At 41.8% G+C, this 27713-nt stretch overlaps 1 protein-coding gene across 1 annotated transcript in view; it reads right to left on the bottom strand.

Moving 5' to 3' along the window:
• Positions 1 to 2808, bottom strand: part of Rasgrp3 (RAS guanyl releasing protein 3) — a 99767-nt gene extending 96959 nt beyond the window's left edge. The window contains exon 1 of the mRNA XM_050162981.1: positions 2527 to 2808. The gene's annotated coding sequence lies outside the window, so the exon portion shown is untranslated. The remainder of the gene's footprint in view (positions 1 to 2526) is intronic.
• Between the last annotated feature and the right edge of the window lie 24905 nt (positions 2809 to 27713).

The raw sequence follows: 27713 nt of genomic DNA, 5'->3' as shown, positions 1-27713 counted from the left end.
ACTGACATGATCTGAACAACTAGAAGAACTCTATCGATATGCTTTGGTCGCGGGGGTGGGGAGTGAGGGGTGCTGCTTGCTAGCCTGAATTTCAGAGCTTGAGGGAGGAGAATGGGACTCGGCCAAGACCCTTAGTCTGAAATTTAGGGCTTTTGTAGAAACCTAGAACCCAACACACAGCATACCCTGTCATCTGCCCAACTTCAGGTCAGATGGGAGAAGACTCTAGCTTCCTGATCTTGGCCTGATTCACCCCACACCCTCTTTTACACGTCTCACAAATTGAACGCTATTCTCACGGACTATCTAAATCACCACAGCTTCACGTGATCATTTGACTCTGCTTTCATTCCTACAAAAATCGAGGCCCAGTGTAACTATTCTACATCACCTGTAAACACAGTGATTGTAAGAGTTACCCTGGAGATAACATACCTCTATTTAGTTCATAGAAAAGTAAAAAAAAAAAAAAATCATAAAAGTTTTTAAAAATTACCTAACTTAAAATACTCTCAGGGGCCTGAAAATGGCTCAAGTAACTTATTATGCTGTTAAGCAATTCCCAAGATATGCATCTCATGAATATTTTTATTAAGCTGAGCACCCAGAAACCAATAGCAAACAATATGAATTTGGGTATATATATATATGTGTGTGTGTGTGTGTGTGTGTGTGTAATATTCCAAAATAAAGCCCAAACTCATCATTTTTATCTACTGTTTAAAAGTTGATTCATATTAAAACATAACTCTCATAATGTTCACTGTAAAAGTATCTTTTTCTTTTTGATTTGTGTGTGTGTGTGTGTGCTGTGTATGTGTGTATACCTGTTCTCACATGCAGAGGTGTTAGGATGACCAGAGGTCCTCCTCTGATGCATTCATTGAGGCAAGCACTAGGTAATGAATCCAGAGCTTGCCAACCTGGCTATCTAGGCTACCCAGCACCCACGTGAGAGCAGGGGAATGAGACCTCAGATCTCCTGCTTGCTGCCTATGTGAAAAGCACTTGAATGAAACCATCTTCTTAACTGGCAAAAGTCATTTAGCCATTTAGGGAGGGATGAGTTCAGCATTAGCAGAATCAGGGTTATTGAGAGTGAGAGCCCTGTCCATAGAGCCACGTGTGTGACAGCTCAGTAGAACAAGATGGATGCAGAATTGGCTTTGGAGTACTGTGGTGCCCTGAATCAATTTAAGAACGATTGTTTAGATCTCTTATATTTAATGCTTTTTCTATGATAAAGAAATATCCCTGAGTTGGGTGGTGGTGGTGCACGCCTTTAACCCCAGCACTTGGGAGGCAGAGGCAGGCGGACCTCTGTGAGTTCAAGGCCAACCTGGTCTACAAGAGCTAGTTTCCAGGACAGCTAGGACTATTACACATAGAAGCCCTGAAATCTGAGCACCATTTCCATGGAATGACTTACAAATTTCTGGTCAGAAACAAGACAAAACAAAATGACTTAAATTCCTTCAGAATAATATGAAAGGGCCGAAGAGAGCCGCCCTGACCTAGAAGGAAGCCCTAGGCTCCTCACCAGCTCTGGCGGACTCATGGTTCTCTTTCAGACTTGCTATCTTCTTGCTGCAGATTCTAAACACACCAATCCCAACAGGGAGGGGCAGAAAGAACAGCAACCAGTTTCCTTCCCAACCACCAGGGAGCCTGCTCCTTTGTCAATCACTGAGCTGCCATCAATCAGCCTTCTCTATCTGCAGCTGCGGAAGCTCCCAGGCTCATCAGTTAAACAAACGTGCTCACTTAGTGGTGAGGAATGTCATTTAGAATGTCCCCAGGAACCTTCCGAGTTTTTGTGAGCATTCTTGGGTTTAGTTTCCCTCCTACTTTTTCATTTCTAAGCCCAAGGCCCTGTTTCAAGACCCTCAAAATATATGCAGCAGAAATGTTTTGGGAAAAAAATTAAATACAAATAATGATTACGAATAAACAGTTCCTAACAGTGAAAAATTCTGTGCTGGGTTGTTTTTCTATCTTCTAGAAGGTTCATTATTGTTTAAAGAATGATTGATCAAAAAAGAAAACTTTGTACTAGAATCATTTTCCTCTTCCTGATTTTACACAAAACTTAATTTTCAGTAAAATACTAAGTAACTTCGGTGATTGGCTGTGTCTAAAGACATGCCTATTATGTATACTCTAAGCTGGTATTGATCAAAGAAACAGCAGATGGATTATTGATCAGCACAACAAAAATTACAAACAGTATCAGGCAGATGTTTTATCTAAAGTGGTCATCAACGAGATTATAGATGATGCTGAGATTAGCAGAAATTACCACAAGGAAACAACCACCTTCAATCACCTTAAGAGAAGCATTCACTATTAGAAGCTCAGGATGTCATTGCTGGGGCTGCTGGCTGCTCTTCAGAGACACAAGCAAAGCTCACTGAACAGTTACAGGAGGACGTGCCCAGAGGTCACAAATACTGCCTTTGGCCAATATGCAAAGCCAATGAAATGCCTTAAAACACACCAAGAGGCAAACTTAAAAATGACACGTACCTTAATTCGCAGACACGTCTGTTGTTCACGACACTAGTGAATCGTCTTTCTTTCACCAAGTTCTTGGAAGTGTCTTTTCAATGTGTCTGAACATCAATACATTGCTGTTCTCACTTTAGAAAAGCTGGCATTGCCGCCACTGATCAAGGATAGTTCAAAAGTGAAGAGCAGAAAGAAAGAAAGAAAGAAAGAAAGAAAGAAAGAAAGAAAGAAAGAAAGAAAGAAAGAAAGAAAGAAAGGAATTTGCAAGCCTATTATGCCTAACCACCACCACCACCACTGTGAAGCCACTAAGCTTTGAGCTCAATGAAGTAAAGGTTGTTTGGCTAAATGGCAAGCCCACTTCCTCCTATTCTTTCCCTACTTAGTTTTCCGGCCTCCAGTGGAGCGTTGTTTTTTTTCCCCTTTCCTGGGCTATAAATAAGTTGGTTGTGTGAGTACTGAGAAGAGAAGAGGCAGGAAATGTATTTGATTTCAAAAGCAGTCAGAGGTGTGTGTGTGTGTGTGTGTGTTTGTGTGTGTGTGTTCCTTTCAAGTCAGCACCAGTAAACAGGCTAAAGAAACCATAAATAAAGGACATTGAACCAATAATTAGGGTTCTTAGAGAAGCTAAATAAGAAGGAGAACCCAAAGAAAATCATATAGGCATCCTCCTGAATATTAAACTTCATCAGGCGATGAAAGGAGACAGAGACAGAGACCCACATTGGAGCACCGGTCTGAAATCTCAAGGTCCAAATCAGGAGCAGAAGGAGAGAGAGCACAAGCAAGGAACTCAGGACCGCGAGGGGTGCACCCATACACTGAGACAAGGGGGATGTTCTATCGGGAACTCACCAAGGCCAGCTGACCTGGGTCTGAAAAAGCCTGGGTTAAAACCGGTCTAGCTGAACATAGCGGACAAGGAGGACTACTGAGACCTCAAGAACAATAGCAATGGGTTTTTGATCCTACTGTACCTATTGGTTTCGCGGGAGCCTAGGCAGTTTTGTGGATGCTCACCTTACTAGACCTGGATGGAGGTGGGTGGTCCTTGGACTTCCCACAGGGCAGAGAACCCTGATTGCTTTTTGGGCTGACGAGGGAGGGGGACTTGGTTGGGGAGGGGGAGGGAAAGGGGAGGTGGCGGTGGGGAAGAGACAGAAATCTTTAATAAATAAATAAATTAAAAAAAATAAATGGATGCAAGGTGATTAAAAAAAAGAAAAAAGAAAAAAAAAGAAACTTTAGCCTAAACAACTCAGCTTTGGTATGAGCAGAAGAGTTGTCGCCTCGGTCCCTGTTTGCCTGGACGTTGTCACTCCCCATTAGCAGAGCTTGAATTTGGAGATGTAACATCTGTGTAAACCCCATGAGCGGATCTGCGGTGCCTCTATTTCAGACACTGCTTGCTACTTCTTGCTACATAACCCAAGCTAGCTTCAAACCCGTGATCCTCCTGCCTCAGCCTTTCAAATACTGGGATTACAAGCATTCATCACCATGTCAGATTCCGTCTTTCCTTTCGTTTAAAAAGATGTTGTGTCTAGAAAGATGGCTCAGCAAATTGAGAGCCCTTGTTAGCAATCATGAGGACTGGAGCTTGGTTCTGAGCATCCATGTAAGTCCAACTCTGAGAGATCCAACACCCTCTTCTGGCCTCCCTGTGTGTGTGTGCATCTGTGCACGTGTATGTTAATTAATAAAGTCTATAAAAGATAAAGTAGCAAATTTTCTGACTCAAAGTACCAAAAAATGAATATAGCACCTGAATATAATGTGAATGAGAAAAGCACTGTTACAAAATTCAGTCTGAACGGGTATTATTGTTCATTTTCACTGATAATAGCTTTTCCATATTCTTGCAATTCAAAGCTGTTCAACTTCCCTCATAATTGTTGACAATACAAGCAAGCTCAAAAATTAGAGAGTATTTTCCACATATCAGATGGGCAGCTAAAACTTCAGCTGATCTTTGATTCTGACTTGTGTTTATTAATTCGGTCTGATTTGGCTTATTGCCTCAGCAGAGGAAACCAATAGCCAGGGGTCCAACTCTTATTAATGACATGTAGAGGAATAACCATTTGTGTAACAGAAAGCAGCAATATAAAACTAGTTGGTGTGATTTTTTAAAAATTTATTTTAATTAAATGTGTGTGGCAAGCAGGTGTGAGCATATGAGTTCTGGCACCCTTAGAGATTAGAGGTGTCGGATCCAACAGAACCGGAGTTAAAAGTGGTTGTGAGTTGCTTGGCATGGGTGCTGGAAACTGAACTCAAGTCCCCTGCAAGAACGCTATGAACTCTTGACCACTGAGTCATCTTTTCAGCCCTGGTCTATATTCTTTTGTGGGCAATTCTCACCTTCTTTCTAAAGTTTCAATTCAAGTTACTCCAACAAGGTAATGAGATCTAGTTTATTTTTCAGAGGGAGAGGTAAGTTAGGGATGGAAAAAAAGTTTGGTTTATAGCACACTATAGTTTTTAAATTACTTTAACTGCATATGTCAAGCTTTACATTTTGGGTTTTTTTTTTTTATTTAGCACTAAGGACATAGCTTGCTGGTAGAGCACTTGCTTGGCATGCTTAAAGTCCTAATTCAATCCCCAGTACTTTGAAGAAAACACTAAAGATAAAAATAAAACTTTATTGAGTTAATAGAGAATTTGAAAAACTGTACTACTTAAAGAGGTTCACAAGACTGTGAACTGCCCAGTTATTGCCTTCCTATCATCTCTCTATCCATTTCCCTCTGTATCTATACTTTCCTGCCTTACCACAAGCTACTATTTACATAGGAATAACACGGATACAATACAGTACCGGCTCACCTCTTGGAGGAACCACTTAGAAGAGCAGTCAAGAGCCACGCACACCAGTGACACCCACATCAGAAGTTCCACGCATGAGTCCCGCGTGATTCATATCAGTTGATTCTCTATGAAATTATTTTACAGCTTATTTATTAATATTTCAAGTTCTAAAAGGAAGCTTAGATTTTAAATGCAAGAATAAAAAAATTAAATGTCGGTTGTATCGAGTACTCTCAGACTGAAGATGGGAGCAGCTTTTGCATGTAGTGTTAAGACAGTGACTCTGAGTTACTTCAGAACAGTTATCTGCGGCCTTGGAGGGCTGTGGGGAAAACTAAAGAGCAACCTTCTTTGGTTGTCTTGGTTCTGTTAAGTGAATGAAGCAGCATACGTCTTCTTGCCGTCACCTTCAAATAACTTCACTATGCGCAATATAGAAAAAACCCAAAGCCATGTCCCCCCCAAAAAACAAACAAAAAGGGTCTGGATGTTATTGCTCAGAGGAGAAGAACACACTGCATGTATCTGAGCCTTAATTAGGTGTTTTTAGTCACAGCCCGTCTTTGTCTATATGGAGAGGAAGTACAGGGTCACTACGGGATTGTTTCCTCTGACTCAACCGTTGTAAAATACATATTAATAAAACACATCAGGACCTCTGTGATGAGTGCTCAAAACGACCCAGGCTTTACATGACTCTTTAAGAGGAATAGAAGGAAGAAGATGGTTAAAGGGTTAGGGGTTCTACATTCTAACATTAAAAAAAAGCTTAGTGAGATAGAAAAGAATCACCCCTATTGATTTAATTGAAATAATTGTATGTGCATTAGCAGTTCATTTTCACCTGGCCAAGTTCTCAGTAGATATAACATTAAAGGTACCTTGCAAGATTACAAAAATCCTGGCCTGATGTGGGAGTGTCATATATCAATCTGTTGATTTCATTGGTTAAGTAATAAACCAACTGCTTGGCCTCATAGCTTAGAACATAGATGGGAGGAGGAAACAGAATAGAATTCTGGGTGGAAGAGGAAGTGTGGTCAGACTCTGCTCTGCTCCTAGAGAGACCCGACAGCTCTGCTGGAGCAGAGACGCCATGCTCCTCTCTTCCAGGCAGACGTGATAGCTCTACTCTCTGAGGCACAAGTGATGAAGCTCCGACCCAGGATGGACATAGGCTAGAATCTTCCCGGTAAGCGCACCTTGGGGTGCTTACACTCATTATTAGAAATGGGCTAGTCCAGGTGCGAGAATTAGCCTGTAAGGGCTAGAGTTCATGGGCCAAGCAGTTCTTTAAATGAATACAGTTTGTGTGTTGTTATTTCGGGCATGAGCTAGCCAAGCGGCTAGGGTGTTGGGGACGCAGCCCCGCCGCCGCTCCTATTTCAACACTGGCCCAATATTACAATTCATAGTAGCTCCCAGGAGAGGCCCAGACTTGATAATGTTCACTGGGAAAATCTAAACCAGGAGGTTTTCGTTGCTTTTGGTTTTGGCCTTTATGGTTGTCCTGTCACTTTGCCACACACCTAAAATACAACAGGTTTCTGGGTGACATTCAGAGCAGCAATAAGATGCCAGGGCTGTCTGACCATGAGTGCCTAGAGCATGCTCAGTTTTCACATCACTATACTCTGATGTCACGAGTAAAGCCCATGCTAACTGCTGTTGCGGGCAAACAATCAAAAGGTGAATTCTGAAACACAGACCTTCACTGAAGTGTTTCTGCCTCTTGCGTGTTCCTCTGAGGAAAGCTGCTGGACTCTACTGTAAAGTTGTTTTTGAAGCTAATTCCTGGCAGGAAGAAGGGAGGACATCGCTGGAGTAAACTGTGCAGGAGAGAAACCTTTGTAGGGACCGTGTGTAACTCTCATCTGAAGACGAAGGGAAACAACCAGGGGCTCCATGAGCATTGGCGCCCTGGATCACCTTGTCTTGTGCAGTATTTGAGAGGGAGAAACAAGGGAGAAATCCTCTTAGTAATTAAACTTCATTGTTTTGGAGCCGCTTTAGCTACAAAGCCACTCAGCAGATTGATTGCTGATTTAATAGTTTATACAGTTTCCTTGTTTGAGCATTAGAATTGTTTGAATTCGCCACAGTGTCAAAATACTTTGTAGGTCCCAGAATGCCAAAATTATCCAATCAATGTAAAAAGCTAAAACCGAATTTATATTAGCAGTGGCAAGTGAATACAGCTATCTTCCAGCATAACGTCTGGGGGTACAAATGCCACTTAATGAGATACAGCAAGTTAAAACAAAAGTAAAAACAAAATGTCCTCGAATCCTCTGGTTGTGTGTACCCCATGAGCAAAAGTCTCTCTCATCTCTCTTATTGGATTTGGAGAAACAAACCAACTCACAGAGAGATGCTTATTCATGGAGACATGTGGTACTTCACTCAAGCCACCAGCAAGAAATTGAAAGGTTTAATTTTTTTTGATGTATTTTTGTCTGGCATGGTGGCCCATACCTTTAATCCCAGCTCTTGGGAGACAGAGGCCAGCAGATCTCTAAATCTGATCTACAGATTGAGTTCCAGGACAACCAGAGCTATGTAGTGAGACCCTGTCTCGAAACAAACAACAAAAAAGGTGTGTGTGTGTGTGTGTGTGTGTGTGTACATGTGTGAATCGCCTGATTACATGGTGTAAGAGTCTGTAAAAGTCATAGGAAGCCATTGCTCCCCTGGCACCCGAGTTGCAGGTAATTGTGAGTAGCCACATTGGTGCTGGGATCCAAACCCAGGTTCTCTGCAAGAGCAGCAAATGTTCATAAAGTAGAGCCACTTCTCCATCCCCCGTTCACAGATGTTTAAGGCTGTGTGATATAGGTATGAATAATTTGCATTAGTATAGATTTTGCTTTATTGATAGAGATTTAAGGTCAATTTTGTTATATGTATATGTATTTCTGATATTTATTAAGGTATTGTGATTGTGTAGTTCATTTAAAAATGTAACGTATATAGGTAGGTTGTTAATAGATAATCATAATAGTCAAGTTTGTAGTCACGTTCGTTAAGATTTTCTAGATGTACATAGATATATTTTAGATAGGCATTCTTCATATTTTTCAAAGATCATAGAATATGGCATTTTAAATGTTTTAATAACTTAGGGTTTTTCTGATAATGAGACACGTCTGCTCCTGGCATCACCAATCTATTTCAAGAAGAAGATGGGCATCGAAGAGGCACCTTATGGAGTTTGATAGTCATTTGGGCAAGAAACTGCTCTTGCCTGGACTATTGCATAAACTGGAAACTGAGAACCCGCAGAGAGAGGACTGCTGAACTTGCCTAAAGGTGAGATGATCTTTCGGGGTTCCTGATTCATGAAGGAGTCTGCAAGACATTCTGCAGGACACAACAGATAGTGACTGAACTGACTTTGAATTTTCCTGCTTCATGGAAATGTCTGCTGGAAACTATGGGCCTGTAGGCCAAAGATGGATGCCCCAAGGGTACAGACAAACTTTGGGTGACTGTCCAGGCAGCAAGATGTCTCTGTCATTTCTAGAGTTTGAATGTTGCTTATTTCTTGTTTGCTTAGGTAATATTGTATCTTTCTGGAGTCTTTGATGGAGTTAAGAATAGTTAGTTATAGTTATAGTTTTCCTTAGTTACGATAAAGATTATTGTAATTTTACTTGATAACTGTTTTGTTATATGTAATTTTGTTATGTTAAAGTTAAAGCCTTCTTTTTCTGTTTAAACAGAAAAAGGGGAAGTGATGTGGGAGTGTCGTATATCAATCTGTTGATTTCATTGGTTAAGCAATAAAGATACTGCTTGGCACTGATAGGTTAAAACATAGGTGAGAGGAGTAAACAGAACGGAGTGCTGGGAGGAAGAGGAAGTGAGCTCAGACTCGACAGCTCTGCTCTCTGGAGCAGAGACGCCATGCTCCTCTCTTCCAGGCAGACGTGATAGCTCTACTCTCTGAGGCACAAGTGATGAAGCTCCGACCCAGGATGGACATAGGCTAGAATCTTCCCGGTAAGCGCACCTAGTGGTGCTACACAGATGATTAGAAATGGGCTAAATTAATATGTGAGAATTAGCCTAGAAGAGGGTAGATAGAAATGGGCCAAGCAGTGTTTTAATGAATACAGTTTGTGTGTTGTTATTTCGGGCATAAGCTAGCAGGCGGCCGGGGTGCTAGGGACGCAGCCCAGCTGCTCCTATCACAACAGCTGTGAAACAGATGACCCTGCTCATCCACATCTGGCCAAGCAGACGTGGAAAAAAATCTTGTATAAAAATGGTTTTCCAGTTTTACATGTGACAGTCATTTGCCCATGAGCATATATACCTCATCCACTTTGCTAAAACCTATGCACTAGAAGCAAGACATAGGTCCTTTCTGTACCCACAAGTGGGAGATCATGGGACCTAACCTAGAGTAACCAATCTAGAAGAAACAAGAGCCCTTGCTACCATGTGGGCGTGGGCTCTTCCTCTTCCTCTTCTTCTTCTTCTTCTTCTTCTTCTTCTTCTTCTTCTTCTTCTTCTTCTTCTTCTTCTTCTTCTTCTTCCTCCTCCTCCTCCTCCTCCTCCTCCTCCTCCTCCTCCTCCTCCTCTTCTTCTTCTTCTTCTTCTTCTTCTTCTTCTTCTTCTTCTTCTTCTTCTATTTAACTTTACTTTATGTGTCTTTTGTGTGAAGGTATGAGATCCCCTGGAACTGGAGTTGAAGACAGTTGTGAGCTGTCATGTGGGTTCTGGGATTTGAACCCAAGTCCTCTGGAAAAGCAACCAGTGCCACTGAGCTATCTCTCCAACCCCCAATGTGGGCATCTAAAGGACAGGTGGGGAGTGTTACACAAAGACAGAATAGGCAAACATATTAATGTTCACTCCTTCAGATGAGTGAGGATTGCATCTCCTTGATGGAGAATCAAGGCAGCCCTCTACCTTCATGAAGCCTTTCAGTAATGTACTTATTCTCCTGATCCTTCTCTGAGGTTGTTCAGTTCTAAGCCTCTGTAATGTTGGGCGTGTTCTTCCAAGCCTCTTAAGGCATCTTAGGATGCCAAAAATCCTGGATATGTTTTGGAAATAGCATTTTGACAATTTGTACTATTGCTCATATCTTAATAGAGCAATACAGAGGAGACAGATAACATACCCAGTCCCTTAGAAAAGTTAAAAGCAAATCTATTTGAGTATCAACTATCTGATGCATTTTTTATTTTTCCCTTGGAACATTTATATTCCTCAAGCATGAAGTCATTTTTAAATGCACAGAGATAAAACTGTTACGTGCTTAATTTTACACAGACAAATTTTGGGCTAAAAATTATGTGATTGTTGGAAATAAATTTTATTTCATTGTCTATCCAGGCAGTTTTGTGTACATCAAGAAATCTCTTTGGCAGTATAAAGCCACTGTCACAGTATTCGATGGCTTTCTCGCTCATCTTTCTAGTCACTCGTCAGATGGGCACATAGCCTGTAGAACATGAAGAGCACATTATCTCTGTTTCTAAGGAAAAATTGATGGACTGTGACTGCACATCCCTGTGATACCATAAATATAAGTGACTATTAAAATTAAAGTGAATCTAATCTAAGTGAGGCAACTCCAAGTTGCTTGCCAGCAGACAAATGACTTCTTTTCTTCAGGCAAAAAAAAAAAATTAAATTTTCAAACATATGAAATTTGAAACATGTTCACTGTCATTCTTGTAAGGTTGGATTAGACCCTAGGATATATTACAAATGCTCTTTAACACTGAATCAAGAACACAGTTTGAAAGAAGACAAGTTTAAAACTAGGAGTTTTTCATAGCAATTTAGAAGCTAATGAGTGATTTCAAAAAGTCCCAAAAAAGAAATGTCCTGTAATTGATGGTTTTTCTCATTACTAAGACAAAAAATGTGTGACCAAAGAACTGAAGGAAAGAAGAATCCCTTTGGCTTGTGGTTTGAGGAGCCATAGTCCATCAAGGGGGCAGGAACCACATGGTGGTAGAATGTGAGGGGGGGTCATATTGCATCCACATACTGCATCAGGAAACAGAGAGAAATGAGTATGGTCTCCAACCCACTTTCTTTTCTTTTCCTGTTTTATTACAGCCTGAGACTCCAACCCATGGAACTGTTTAGCCCACTTAGAATAAGTAAGAATCTCTCAGAGACACACCCAGAATTATATCCCCCAGATGATTCTAATTCCCATCAAACGGATGAGCAAGACCACCCGTTATACAGGGCTATACAAGATCAAAGCAGCTAAGAGCCTAGAATCCAAGAGAGTAAATACAAATGCTATGGTTTTGGAGTTGGCATAATCTTTCCGCTCCTTATCACATGGCTTGCTCAAGTACGGCTGCACAAATAATTACGAAAAAGCACGTTACAAAGTCCCTCTTATCTGGGTAAGTCCAGCAATATACCTTTTTTCTAAAAAAGTATTTTTGGTTACATGTAAGCCCCTACTAAGCACAGAGCTCTGGACTTGAACTGTAGTAGAAAAACAAAACAAACAAACAAAAAGCATTGAACATTTAGTCCTTTCTGTAAAAGCTACGTTCTTGTAAAGTCAAGTCCACAAACCATGATCCAATGAAGCAGTATCAGGAAAATTTAGACAGCCTATAGATCACGCATATTTCGGGGATTCGGCCCAGCTCCGGTGAACTTATAACTTTAATAGATCTAGGGTAAGCATTGGAATGTGCATTTATAACAAGCTTGGGTTGTCACAGCACACTGGAGTTGGAGAACCAATGATCTGGTGACAAGGAGGTAATCCAGGCGACAAAACATACACTCCAAACTAGGATGAGACAGTGGCCCAGGGGACTCTGTATGTGAAGGCTGAGCATTCTGTTGCTAGCCACAGCCAGCATCAAGGCAGCATTCCGGAACATGCTATGGTAAAAGCTTACTTCAGAGTCAGTCCCAATTTGTTTCTAGTGGTGACAAATTCAGTTGTAGTCTCTCCAAAGAGGTCAGAAAAAAAGAGATTTTCCCCTAGATGCAAAAAAAAAAAAAAAAAAAAAAAAAAAAAACCTTATTTTTGCAGTGTTTAAATGATTGTAAGAGCATTTACGAGTAATTTATTGCCATCTTGATCTGTGTGTATCTTATACACAGCATTAGCATATTCATGTTGTTGAGCAGCAGATCCCGTGCTTTCATCCTGCCTGTCTGAAACACCACAGCATTCGAACGGTTCTTCTGTCCTTCCTCCCAGCAGCCCTGGACAACACGGCCACTCTACTTTCTGTTCCCATGATGGAGGGAGCTAATAGACGACACTGTCATAGTCAAGATAAAAATGACAAAGTGAGCTCCAACATCAAAATGAGGTTCTGATTTTAAAAAATCAATTGTCAAAGAGAAAGAAGGGAGAAAGAGAAGCCACGAGGATGTTTTCCGAGCTCTGATTGAGGATGGCAGGGGCCAGATTATTTTATACAACAAGATAATCTGTATTGTATCCCCACCAGGCCAAAGACTTCTTTTTCAATGTTTGTTGAACAGATAATTATGGCTAGAGTAGACAGGAGGAAAGAGATCAAGGATTACAATGTAATTACTATTACCGATGTCTGTTGCAGTCTTGAGAAGTGACAAACCTGTGACAGAAGAAGAAACAAACAAAGAAAGAAAAAAGTAGGAAATAAAAAAAGAAAGAGAAAAAAGCATTCTAAAGGTTCAGGAGGTATTTGGATAGTTAAATTAGACCTGGAGGTATCTGGATCTCTTTTCGATAAAGCTAAACGTGTTTTAAGTGTCTTATACGTCCAAGGCAACTAATCTCAAATGCAGAATGTTGGAATTTCTGGAAGGCATGGTTAATGCTTGATGGGCCATGAAGTCTTAACGGGACTGGATCCAAACTCTGCAAGCCATAGCCAAAGACAGTTTGCATCAGAATAAGGTAGGTAGCCCAAGAAAGGTCAGGAGCGCAGATGAAGGTGTCCACAAAGCATAAGGTTGACACTCTGGAAGATGAGGGCTCTCTTCTGTGTGTACACTGGAGTGGTGTAATAGCAAGGCAAGCACGGCAAAGCTAGAAGGAACATAGGTATAGGTTTTAAAGTCAGACAAGAATAACTTCCAGTTCAGCAAACGTCTGCATGCCATACGGGCGTGTACAGCTTTCACCACTGGAACCAGTTACTGTTTTGGCAGCCCACGCTTCAGAATCACACAAACAAGTCACAAGACAAACCAAAATATGTTTTTGAGTAGGTTAGACATATCCATAGCCACAGAAAACTCAACTTTTTCTTCTTTATATTGCCAGCTAAATAATGGCCATGCTCTGGAGTCAAGGGTAGTTATGATTTCTAATCCGAGAGCTATTAATAAATGGCTGCAGTGGTCATAGATACTAATGTCCAGGCAGCTTGTCTCCTTTTTCTTATCAGAATGGCCTGAGAGATGGTCCCTGTGATTGTGAAGGGCAGAGCAGGAAGCTGTTCCCATTCATTCTGGCTGTTTAGTCTATAATGTATGTCTATCTCCAAGATAGTGGGAAGGAGAAAGGTGCGGGATGGGGAGAGGACAGAGAGGAATGTGGCAAGCAGGCCGCCCTCTGCTTGTTTTAATGATCAGATTTATAAAATCATCATTAAGTCCTTTAGGGGATATGTATTCATACTCTGAGCACCGTTTTAAATATTGTGTTTTATTAAATCTTTTACATTATCATTTTATATCATTGTATATGTTCTTAACTATAAAAAGAAAACAATCAAGTTCACATATGGCTTTAAGCAGTGGGTTCAATGCTGTGGTAAAATCCAGCATTTTTCTCAGGATCTTCTGGATCCACTTCCTGTTAGTTGGGTCCATCCTTTGGCAGTCTCAGCTCAGTAGCAAGGGATGGTCGTGGTGTCCCCAGACTTCCCTCATCTTACATTTAACCCTCATGTTGAAGAGAGACACTATTTTCTCAGAAGTCTCAACAGGTTTTGGACTGACTTCTGTATGTGTGACCGAGCCAGCCCTGGGGATATAAAGAAGAGCGTTTCTGGTTAACTTACTGAGTTGTGTGCTTCTTTCTTAGAGTCAAGGACAGAGAAAGGACCATAACAGGTATCTTAGCTATGGTTTCTATTGCTGCCATGAAATACCATGACCAAAAAGCGAGTTGTTTGACTTACACTTCAGCACTGCTGTTTATCACCAAAGGAAGTTAAGACAGGAACTCAAATAGGGCAGGATTCTGGAGGCAGGAGCTGAGGCAGAGGCTGTGGAGGGGATGCTACGGCTTGCTCATAGCTTGCTCAGCCTGCTTTCTTATAGGACCAGTAGCTTAGAGATAGCACCACTCGCCATGGACTGGCCCTCCCACATTGATCACTAATTGAGAAAATGCCTTACAGTTCGATCTCAAGGAGGCATTTCCTCAACTGATGCTCCTTTCTCTCTGATGACTCTAGTTTATGTCAAGTTGACAAACAAAACCAGCCAGTACAGCAGGTGTCCAGAGCAGAAAAATCTTCCGATGAAGAAGGATGAATTCTTTAGCTCATTCTAACTGCCCGCTATCCAGTTCCTTGTGACTCCCACTCTTAGAACTTTTGTCGATTGAAGATGCTGAATGACTTTGTTTACAGGACAACCGATGATGCTGTTTCCTGCATCCATTCTCCACGTGTGTTCCCCAGCAAATGGACTTACTGCAAAAGGTGGGAGGAGCATTATCCCAGAAGTGCAAATTTTGAGAGGCCCTCCCAACCCACAACGAATCGCATCAGAGATCTTAAGGTCACTGAAGGTGGTTGACTTGCTCAGAGAGACCACACCACTTTAGAATCTAGAATTAGACAACAACTATGAGTTATATTTTTTTTAATAAAACAAATTAGTCACATTTGATGGCAGCAAGAGGTAAGGCATCTAAAGTTGAGTGGACACAGAACTGTATGAACTAATTACATTTCAGGAAGAAAAAAGACAGTACAACATTGGGGTGTCTGGGGGAACCCACTGGAACAGCACCAAGAATCTTCCTCCTGGGTTTTCATCTCTTCAAACTTTGAGTTCTCCATGAGATGAGATGAGATCTACCTCTTTAGACCCACAGCTATAGTCTTCAGAGTGAACAGATAGGAAAGCCCCTCCCCTGCACTTCTATCTTCAGTGAGAAAAGTCCCTGGCAGGACTCTACCATGGGTAACTAACCAACTGGGTTCTGGTAACAGTCATTGTAACCAGAAATGAGGTGATAGACCTGGGAGAGTTTGAGCCGCTGGTCCATCAACAAGGCCAAAGAGGTTGATTCTGCTGGAGGTGGAGACAAGAGAGGTCTAAACAGTCAGGAAGACCCAAATTCAGAAGATGCCTCCTGTTTTTTTCTTAGCTACTGAAGAGATGGACATCAAAGATTAAGGGAAAGACTGCAGTGAAATATTCCACAATAGCTGGGCGCTGGCGGCACACACCTTTAATTCCAGCACTCAGGAGACAGAGGCAAGTGGATTTCTGTGAGTGTAGACCAACCTGGTCTACAAAGTGAGTTCCAGGACAGCAGGAATGTTACACAGATGCACAGAGGCACAGAGAAACCCTGTCTTGAAAGATAAGACAAAAAAAAAGATAACCCACAATAAAGATGAAAATATGCAAGTTTTTAGAATTATGTACAGTCAATTCTCCTAGCATACAGAGTGACACACATTTGTAACCTCAGCATTTGGGAGGCAAAGGCAAAATTATCAGGACTTTGAATCTAGCCTGAGCTACAGAGCAGACTTTGTTGGGGTGGAGGTAGAAATAACACTTCTCCTGTGTTGACTGAAAGGACATAAAAGGACTGAACTTCCAGGTTTAGTGAGAGAGGGAAATAATGTTGGAAACCAGTGGCTGTTCAAACCACAGCTGTAAGAGCTGCAAATTCAGCCCCTCCTCGCAGGTGCCACAGGCACCTCACTGAGACTTTAGACAGGAATCTCCCCTCTAGCAGACCTCCATGTGCCAGAGTCTCTCACCTGAGGAAGTGCATTGACATCAAAGAGGGTGGCCACACATCCTGTTTCCCACCCTCTTCCCCTGCCTCCTGCCTGGGAACCAGAGGGCAGGGCGGGAGGGAGAAGAAGGAAGCAAAGCAGAGAAAATGGGCCAAAGGTAAAAAAAAACGGGAACATTTTTTAATTTAAATATCTCCCTTAAGGGGCTCCTGAGGATGCCAGGAAGTGACCTGGAGCTACCCAGGAGCCTGTGGAGAGAATTCTGAAGATCTCTAGAGCTGGCATGCGAGGGAAATGTGCGAACAGAAATCTCTAATAATGGCTTGACTCACGTGGCCTGATCTTCAGTCCAAATGACCTCCATGAGGAAGCAGTGAGGAAGCTACAGATTAACCATGCTACCATTGTCTCCTGAAGGGGGCTCAGCAGCTCTGGCAAAGGAAGCCGTTTATTTGTGTCACTGCGGCCTTCTGTTTTAAAGAGACACCTGTCTCAGAGCATCTGTTCGTGTGAATCTGCACAGGGTGGAGCTGCAGAGGGTTGTAAACTGGAGGGCACAGAAAGCATATAATCATAGATCGTATGATGAGAAGCCCAGTTTTGATGGCTAAACCAAGGAAGCACATGCACCCAGTAAACTGAAGCAGGAAGACTGTGAGTTCAAAGCTAGCCTGGGCTACATAGTAAGTTCCACACAAGCCGGGGCTACGCCCTGAGACAGGATCTTGATCTATCTATATGTGTGTGTGTGGGGGGGTGCTAAAATAGCTTCTTGACAGGCCCAAACAAGAGGACAAGGTCAACAGAAGCAAAAGCTAACATCTGCATTGAGCTCTAAAAACTGCTTGTTCAGAAAGGTAAGGCCTGGCTGACAGGGACACCAAACATTTTAAATTCCGTGTCAATGTCCCACCAAGCTCCTTACAGTAACAGCCCTAATTACAGCTCCAGGGCTCAGTGGAGAGCGCAGCATGGCAGGCCTGGTGGCCTGGCCTCCCCAGTTACTCCCACAAGCGTCAAACCATTCATTCAAGTGTTCAGAAAGGAGACTTTTACATAGTGTTCTCTAGTTTTACTAAGTTAACCTTCATAGTGAAAAATGACTTTTATATAGTTCTCCCTCTAATTTGTCAGTCAAAATACATACAATGAACAGAAAGCAGATGTAGCTTTTTAGAGAGCTGGCCCACCAGTCACAAAACCCAGGGTTTAATCCCCAGTACTGTGTAAACCAGGCAGGGTGACATGTGCCTGTAATCCAAGCACTGGGAGATGAAGGCAGGAGGACCGGCTGTTTAGGGTTTAGGGTCATTCCAGGCTACATAGTGAGTTCAAAACCAGCCTGGACTAGGCGAGACCCTCTCTCAAAAGAAATACAACAAAGACTCAGGTGAAAGGAAGACAGTAGAGTTGAGTGGTAGAATGCTTGCCTAGATATGTGAGGCCCTGGGTTCGATCTTCAGTAGCATCTTTTAAATGATGTGTGTGTGGTGCACACCTTTAATGTCAGCACTTGGGGGACAGAGGCAGGAGGATTTCTGAGTCTGAGGATAACATGGTCTATAGAATGAGTTCAGGACAGCTAGAGAGACACTATCTATATAGAGAGACCCTAGATAGAATTTTTAAAAAAGGAACAAAATAAATCTAAATAAATTGCAATCTAAAATCTTCCTACTCAAGATACAAACTCTTCAACAGCCAAGTAAGTTTACAAAAGTGAATGAATGAAGGTGTGATGTATGTATGTATGTATGTATGTATGTATGTATGTGTGTGTGTATAAATCATCAGATCAGAATAGAGTAGTCTATGCCAATCTATCATCAATCGTGATCACACATGTGATACCAGCACTCAAGTGGTTTAGGCAGGAGGATCAGAGGTCGGGTGCCATGCCAGTCTAAGTGTAGAGAAAGAGACCCTGCCTACCTGCTAAGCCTTTTAAAATGAAAATTTATATCCACTACCATCAATGAGAAACATCTTTCCAGGTGGCTGGTGTGCTACACCTGAAGCCTTAAGTCATCTTAATTAGGATGATACTTAAAAGTCAAAAATACTCAAAACAGGATGACAGGGTTTTTTTCCAGAGATTTTTCGAGTTATATAGAACAGGTTGGACTGGCGGCACGCTGCACAAAACCTGATCATTGCTTAGAAGTTCCCTGTGAGGCTTCACATTTTATAATTGAGCAACAAAAGCCATAAACAACTGTGCATTTATTTTTTTCTGCCACACTTAAGAGAATGCTATGATTGTAAGGCAAAAGATCAATGAACATTTCTTCCTTAATGATTTTTGAGCAAAGGTGCATAGAAAACACTCAAGAGCCAAAGAAACAAATATTAATACAGACTAATATTGGCCATGCTAAATGCCAAAGAGCGAATGTTTCCAGCATGTCTCAGCTTCTGGTATTTGCTAACTTCTATTTCAGTACTTACATTCCTGAAGAACTGGTCTTCGTTTGTATGGCCATTAAGATAAGTAAGTAAGTAAGTAAAGGCTCAGTTGAATTATACTTGTCTAGTATACACGAGGCATTAGGTTCAAGCAATAAATCTGAAAGAAATAAACAAACATAAATGCATTTAAAAGGATTAAATAAAACTAGCATTTATAAGAAAACCATTGTAACATACTCACTGAATTGAGAAGACTAAACCACATTCCTCCAGATGAATGAGAGGAAGACCATCAGGAAGCCATGACAGACTCTTCATCGATGGTGTTCAACTGGCATTTCCTTCATCGAAGAGTCAATGCATCAAAGGTGACACCAACTTACAAAGATGGGCGACAGAAAAGGTTACCTAGATTCCATTACTGTGACTTGTTTGAGCATAAACCTTTAAACAGTAGAATTTAAGATCTTAGTGAGGTGGACAGTTTTTTGAAACTCCTTCATCATCCATCTTCTTGTACTGTTTGTATTGATTTCTCTTATCTCCTAGGAAAAATATTCCCAAGAGCATTCCCCAATTCAGATCCTGTGTGCTAATCTCCATACCAGGTTCTGCTTCCCAAGGAACCTAACTTGCAGCAGTGGCAGAAGCCATCCCAGAAAACGATGTGGTGTGGGACTGGAGGACTGCCACATCTCGGGCAGCTGGCCACGATGATGCAGCAGCCTGGAATGGAGAGGGCTGCGGCTGCATGACGGAACAGGAAAGAGCATGCTTGGCACCCTGCGGATGTACTGGAGTACCTGTTGGCATTTCCTTGCCCAAATGGAATAAGTGAACAAGCTTGCATCCTGTTTAAGGATGGGGATATGGATGACACTCCAGGCACACCCAAAGCCAGGAAGGCCTGTTAAGATTGGTTCAAAGTGGAAAATATGAGGCATGGATGGAATCTAGAGATATCTAGGGTGGAGAACAAATAACTGGCTATGGGAGAGGGGGTGCCAGGAGGTGGCTCTCTGGTTGAGCATCTAGGCATGGCCAGTGCATTGGAACTCCATGACTGTGATGGCCTTGGGTATCATAAGTATGCTTAGATTCCTAATATCCAACCCTACATGTTTCAGTAAATTTTTGTCAAACATTTAAATGATTAAGCTTGAAGATTAAGGTAATACATCCATTTTCAGATATGGAGAATTTCAAGTCATGATTTGAAGTTCTGTTCTGGAAATGGAATCTATTCAATGTTGAAGATAATCAATGAATGAGAATGCCTATGTTTTATTTTCAAAACCTTATTCCACCCAGGTTTAAAGCTTTGTAGTCTCTAGGAGAACTCATGTAATCTATACCTGAACGTTTTCACCTAATTTGATGCTTAAATGACATAGTAAACACTCATTTTAACTAATAGGAAAACAGTACAATATTAACTGTTATCCAAATATCTTAAACTTGTTTTGAAATGATCTATTTGTCTTTTTTCCCCCTGAATTTTTTTTTTTTTTGAGCCTTAGTCTTCTATGTTTAATGCATTTTATGTATGGATGTTCTGGTGAAAGTTAACGACCCAGCATGGCATTTTTAACCAGATAAAAAGGCAAGTTAGTTTGAAGAGATGCAATAGAAGGAAATCCAAGGATTCTTACTGCCATCCAGTGGTGATGGTGTCAGACAAACATGGCACAGAGTCCATCTCTAGGTCCTCCCCAGCAGAGCGCAGATGCCTTTCACTCAAGAGATGAACATGGGATACTAACTGATTGTGAACAATTTGGTTACATTTTCCTGGCCCCAAAAGGAATGACTTCATGTGTTCCTCTTTTTTGTTTGTTTGTTTTGTTTCTCAAAACAGGGTTTCTCTGTGTAGCCTTGGCTATACTGATCTTCCTCTGTAGGCCAGGTTGGCCTTGAACTCACAAAGATCCACCTGACTCTGCCTCCCAAGTGCTGGGTTTAAAGGGGTGTGCCACCACTGCCTGGCCATTTGTTCCTCTTGTAGTTCCAAATGTCATACATAGTGCTCCAGAATCAAACATTTTAATTAAAAGTGTAATTCACTAGAGGCAGAGTCTGGCTCACTAATGTGCCTATTCTGATCACCTGCCCATTTTAAACTGGATTGCTTATACTCTTGTTAAGGTTTTCAAGTTGCCCATTTGTTCTGTTAGGAATTGTAAATGGAGATTGCTCATTTCTTCCCAGCTGAATCACACAGAAACTATATTAATTACAACACTGGTTGACCTATTAGCTCAGGCTTCTTATTAATTAAATTACATCTTAAATTAACCCATTTCTATTAATCAATGTATCACCATGAGGCTGTGGCTTTCCGGTAAGGTTCCACTGTCTGTCTCCTTCGGCAGCTACATGGCACCTCTCTGACTCTGCTTTCTTTCTCTTTATATCTCTTTCAGCCTGTCTATATTCTGCCCTTCCATGGGCCAAAGTAGTTTCTTTATTAACCAATTGTATTAAAACATATTCTTAGCATACAGAGGGAAATCCCACATCAAGGAATAGTTATCAAATGCCCCCCCTATCATAGGTTGTCTTCATTCTGTTAGTTGTTACTTTGCTGTATTCATGTTTGTATGGTTTTGTTTCTGTTTCTAATGCTTTGGAAGTCTTACCCAGAATAAGCGTTGCCTAGGCTGATCCCTTGAACTGTTCCCAATACAATTTTTTTCTGCGAGCATCAGGTCCTGCATGTGGGACTTTGTACGTGGGATAATGCTCTTGTATCCTGAAAAGATTTGTCACTCATATTTATTTTTTAAAAAACACTGATTAACCAGTAGCCAGGCAGAAAGTATAGGCAGGGCAATCAGACAAGGAGAATTCTGGGAAGAGGGAAGGCAGAGATGCAGTCACCAGCCAGATGCAGAAGAACCAAGATGAGAATGCCTTACTGAAAAAGGATCAAGCCACGTGGCTAAACATAGATAAGAATTAAGGGTTAATTTAAGTTATAAGAGCTAGCTAATTAATAGGTCTGAGCTAAGAGGCTAAACAGTTTATAATTAATATATGCCTTTGTGTATTTTTTGGGGACTGAACGGTGGCAGTACAAGGCAGGGCAGAAACTTCTGTCTACGATTTTGATATAATTTGAGTCAGTTTTCTTACAGGGTAAAAGATATGAGTTGGGACTTCATCTTCTGCATATGGCTATCTTTTCCAAGCACAGATATTGAAGAGGTTTTCTGCAGTGTGTACTGCTAGTGTCTTTGGGGAGAACCAGCTGGCTGGGTACATATGGATTTATTTCTGTGATCTCTGTTCTGGTTACATGGTCTGGGAGTCTTTTTTTTATGCTGATACCATGTGTTGGTTACTGTGTCCGTGCCTTCAGCTTTGCCCTTTTTACACAGGTTTGATTAAGCCATTCTGAATCTTTTGTGCTTCTATATTAATTTTTCTTGTTTTATTATTCTTTGATAGTTTTATACATGTGTAGAAGGGATTTTATTCATTTGCATCCTCTCTCACCCCTACTCCTTCTGCTGAAACTATTCTTCTTCCCAAAGCCACACACCTTCGTGTCTATTGTGTGTGTGATCCACTGAGTTTAATTAGCAGGAGGAGGTTACTACATCCTGGGCTATACCACTGTGGAAAGTGACACCCCTCCCCCCCAGCCACCATTACTGCTAGCAGTCTCTCAGCGATGGGTGGTGCTTCATGAGCCCTTTCCCCTCCCATGATGAAAAAGCTGTTGAGACCACTCTCCTCAGGTTTTGTGCAGGTGACCACAACTACAGTGAGTTCACGGGCGTAATGGCCACAGGCGATGCCAGTTGGTAGACTTTGCCTTGGGACTCTCATCACACTGAGAAGATCCTCACAGCCTGATCCCAAGTCTTGCCTGTGGATGGATCCTCTGGAACACAAGAGGCCATGATCTATCAGACTTCTATTCCAACTGGCATCGCCTGTGGCTTGTTGTGGTGGTCTTGGGCATGAGTTCACCTCCGCAATAGAAAGCCATGTTAGTATGGGGCTTGGGCCTAGCTCAGTGTTATGTTGGTCTTAGCAAAATGTGAGCTCAGGATGTGAAATAATGTGGTGTCTTTAGTAATAACGATTATGACATAAGTACCAGGAGATAGCTCATCTGTGATGAGTATGGCTAGTCAGAGCCCTACCAGCCAGTAACCACTGATATATAGTGGTTATATAAGGAGCAACGCTGAGGAAGCAGGCTATTGCATACCGATATTTTCTTGGTGCTTTCTGAACAGGACACTAACAATGAAGTTAGGACAGAGTTGGGCCTATTCTCCTCTAACACTGAAATACTGACAACATACTAACAGTAGACCCTTAGCGAATCAAGACCTGGACACAGCCCAGTGTTGAAACAGCATGACTCCAGGCTTGGAGAAGAACAGCTGTCTACTTTAGGATTTGGGGAAAGGACCGAGCAAACAAAGCCAGATTAAGCAATCTGGACCAGATGATGTTGCCCAGCAATAAGCATCACGAACTTTCAGGAAACCATGACCTCACCTCAGAAGGTGCCAGAAACTGACTGGAGGCTGATCAGTATGTGAAAGCTCTCAGGGACTTTAAAATAACAACTTTAAGAGAACTCAGTATGCTTAAAACACATAGAAACATTTCAAGAGAAGGGAGAAAATTTTAAAAATTCAAATTCTTCAATAGAAAACTACACTCAGTAAAAAACATAACTAAAGGAAGTTATGGTGGGACAGAACAAATAGAAGAAGAAGCTGGCCTTCTTAAAATATACAGTTGGAGGAGACAGAAGGAGGAAAAAAGCTGAGGGAGTATTCTATTAAATGAGTAAATATTTAGGTTATTGGGGCTCAAGAAAAACTTAAGAATGATGGAGGGGTACAGGGCTTCATCAGAGAAATAACAGTGTTGGGAGGTGTAGTTCAGTGGTAGGACACTTGCCGAGCAAGCAGGGGACCCCAGGTTCAGTCTCCAGGACTAGGTTAGGTGGGTGGCAGGGATAATGGAACAATTTCTCAAACATGGAGAAGGAGGCACATATCCAGAAGCAGGTCACCAGGAAAATTTAACTCAACAAAATGGAACCTCAGCATGTTTTATAATTGAACTCTCAAAGGGAATGATGAGTAAACGATTCTCGAGGGGATAATGGAAAAGAAATAAACAGCCGATAAAACTGCCCCAATTCACCCAACAGCGCACTTCTCAGGGGAATCTTACAGTGCGGGATAACGGGACACGAGTTACAGATATGAATAAAAATGCTTTTAAAATGAGAATATTTTACCTGACCATGCTACCTTTTAGAAATTACAATAAGATAAAGACATCATCAAGTAAATTAGAGCTGAAAGAATATTCCTTTACCGGATCTGTTCTACAATAAATGTTACAAGAATGGTTCATTAAAGGTTAAACTCAACCAAAAAGGATGGCTCCTCAACCTGGGAGAGATGCTGGTAAGAAAGGGGGAAATGGGAAATTCACTGGTAGTTGCACCAACACTTTCAGAGGGCTCTAAAGTTGTTAGCATGGTACCTACACCATTTGTTACTCTAAAGACTGAAAAACAAAGCAATCAATAATGCTAATAACTCCATTAGCATGTTAAGAGACACCTGAGGCCTTTCCTCTCCTTGAGATGCACAAGACCTTGAGTGGAGCTGGAGACTCCTGCAAGTAAACCCCGTAGGGGAGCATCAGCTTGCCAGGCTGAACTGTCATAGAACCATGTCTTTGTTCTGTTGCCCTCTCTAAGGCGAACAGAAATATAAACTCCCCAGCAAAATCCCGTCAATCTCACCCGTATTTTCTTAGGGAGTTTGACATGCGAACAGACTGTGGAGAAATGACCACAATGACAACCAACTGCTTTGTTGGCACCTCCCATTGAGGGTTTGTGCATTCTTTAGTCTCTAGTTTATTTTTGCACTGACATCTGCCATCTATATGTTCTGGTAATTCTGGGTTCGGTTTATTCTTGTTTTTTTAAAAAAATCTTCAAGATGCCTTCCTACATTGGTTCATCTGCAGTTTCTCTCTTCATCCTTTCCCCCCTCCTCTCTGTGCACATTAGGGAGATGAGCTTCTTTTGTTTTTTTTTATATTCATGCAATCTTCTAATTGGAAATTTTACTTCATTTAGTAAATTTTATTTATAGGTAGGGGCTCACTCTTGTTGTTTTTTGCTTTTCTGCTGTTTTGAACATTCTTTTTTTCTGTTTTCCTCTCTCCTTTATCTTTGCATGATATTTTATTGCCTTGATAATATTTAGTTCTTTTGTTTCTCTCTTGAGTGTTTAATCTTCTTGTTGGACTTGGTATTTACATGCTCATAAATTTAGATTAGGACTCCCTTAAGTATCTTTTTTGAAAGCCGGTCAGCTGTTTATGAGGCCCTTCAATATAGTCTTGACACGACTTTATTTTCACTTCATTTCTGAAGCCTAGCATTATGAAGTACAGTCTTAGTGATTTTAGCACTTAGAATATCTCATCCCATGCCTTCCAAGCCTATAACGATGTTCTTGGTCATGTGTTGCTGTCAAGACTTGTCAGGATGTATGTGGGGGCTGGACGGCATGAACCACAAAGGAGAGATGACCGGAATAACTATGGTATTCCTCTCTGAAATCAATGAAGTGCTTTCCCAAGTATGGGACAATGATCAAGCCTGGGAAAACTCTTCTTGTGGCTCCCTTCGGCAGTGTGTGCCACAAGACAGGTGTAGCCAACGTTTTTCAACCTGTAACTCCATTAGAGGTAGCACTTGCCTGAAAATGAGCAGGGAGAGGGAGGTCCGTGGAGCAGAGCACAACTGCTCTTGGCTCTGTCTAGCTATGTGCAGCCTAATATGGAATGGTGCTTGGAGCCCCCTCCCTCAGTCTTCTGCTGTGGTCGGGGCAGCAGTTTAGAGTCCCTGTGTTCCCTTCTTGCCCCGTGGGCTGTAAGGCCCTGAGCACAGCACAATGGGGGAGTAGTAATGGGAGCTGTGTGTGTTTGCCTTTAGTCCTAATGCTGAAATGAGTCTAAGTACGGCTATTGGTCTCAGAGGGCAAGCACCTCCATCTCCTTTGTTTCATTCTTCTCCATATGGAAGCACCAGTCTCCCACAGTGCAAGGTACTCAGGAGTACATCCTAGTCATTCTGCTAGGCCAGGATGAGTATGAAAGGGAGCTATCACTCCATGCCCGTGCCATGGAGATGAGGGGTTTGTGAAGCCTAGAGAAATCCCAGTGTAGTATCTCTAGATATTCCTAAGGTGGATCCTGAACATAAAACCACTCTGGGGGATTTATTAAGAGATGATGTGAAATCCTTCCCCAAAGAGATACTGCATGGAATTCAAGTTACTTTTCTAAGTGAGCCACAAGTGTGCAAGGAATTTACTTCTCTTTTTAGATTGTTTTCTTGGGTCTCCAAATCTTTTGAAGGCTCTGCCGTCTTATTTCCAGTGTGCTCCCATAGACTCTCCTCTCAGAATGCACACAGTTGTTACTTTGGTTATTGCTGAAGGGGTGCAGGATTTCTCTATTCTGCTAGCTTAAACCTAACCAAGATGCTGTTTAGAGTAGCGGATCCTCTGCTCATACAGTCTCCACACCAACTTCCTGCACCATTGATTCAACATCACATTTACAAATCTTATGTCACACATATCAGAGTTTTTGACAAAGCATGTATTTTAGAGTCAGAAGTTAGTCTGTTGATATGGAAAACTACCAAAACTAAATTATGAGATTACTATATAACTTAAAAAATTGAGAGAGTGTAATGCTTATGTGTAAATGCACATGTGTGTGGGTGTATCTATCATCTATATATCTATCTATGTGCACGTGTGTGTGTGTGTGTGTGTGTGTGTGTGAGAGAGAGAGAGAGAGAGAGAGAGAGAGAGAGAGAGAGAGAGAGAGCCTGTGTCAAACAGAGGACAACCTTGGGTGCTGTTCCTTAGGTGCTGTCCACCTTAGATTTTTTGTTTGGTGGGTTGTTTTGTTTGTTTGTTTGAGACAGAGTATCTCTATGTAGCCCTGACTGTCCTGGAACTCACTATGTAGACCAGGCTGGCCTCAAACTAACAGAGATCCATCTGCCTCTCAAGTGCTGGGATTAAAGGCATGAGCTACCACACCTGGCTTTGTCCACCTTGTTTTGAAAACAGGGTCTCTCACTGGCTTAAAGCTTGCTCAGTAGGTTAGCCTCCCTGGCCAGCAAGACCCCCAGGGATCTGCCCATCTCCTCCTCCTCAACACTGGGATTACAAGTGCACGCCACCATGCCTGGGGATCAGACTTTGTTCTTTATGCTTGTGTGAGCCCTTTCTTAAGTCCTGCAGCATCTTTTTCTGGGCCAGACCCTAACCGTCCATTTCTCCTATATGAACATCAGCTGAAACTTATGAATTAGTTCATACTCTAAGCTTCTGCACAGCTCCAGTACTGTATTAGTTTCCTATTGCTGCAAACTTAGTCACATCAAGCAGCACACAGTTATCTAACAGTTCAATAGGTAAGAGGTTCACACAGGATCACTGGGCTGAAATCAAGGTGCCAGGTATAGACAGTGATACCTTTATTTCTAGATTGTCTGTGAAGAATCCTGTCTGTCTTTCCCAGCTCCCATTGTGATGTGGGATTCCCCTCTGTATGCTGTAAATACCATTGGTTAATAAAGAATCTGTTTCAGCCAGTGGCTTAGCAGAGTAGAGCTAGGCAGGGAAACTAAACTGAATGCTGGGAAAAAGAAGGCAGAATCAGGAGATGCCATTGAGCCACCAGAGGAGAAAGCAGCAAGCTATCAACTGGAACCTTGCTGGTAGGCCATGAACCTCATGATAAAATACAAAATAATAGAAATGGGTTAAATTAAGATATAAAAGCTAGCTAGCAATATGCTTAAGCTTTTGGGAAAACATTATTGCAACCAAAACAATTTCTGGATGGTTATTTCAGGGCTGAGCACCTGGGAACAAACAAGCATCCTCCTACAAAAGATTGGCGTGCCAACATGGTTGACTAAATCCATGTAAAACCTGACAGAGCTTGAAAGGGAATTCTAGA

Source organism: Alexandromys fortis, unplaced genomic scaffold (assembly GCF_014885135.2).
Source record: "Alexandromys fortis isolate MF-2015 unplaced genomic scaffold, M_Fortis_MF-2015_v1.1 scaffold_148, whole genome shotgun sequence".
Lineage (NCBI taxonomy): Eukaryota > Metazoa > Chordata > Mammalia > Rodentia > Cricetidae > Alexandromys > Alexandromys fortis.
This window is presented reverse-complemented; position numbering and strand designations above follow the sequence as displayed.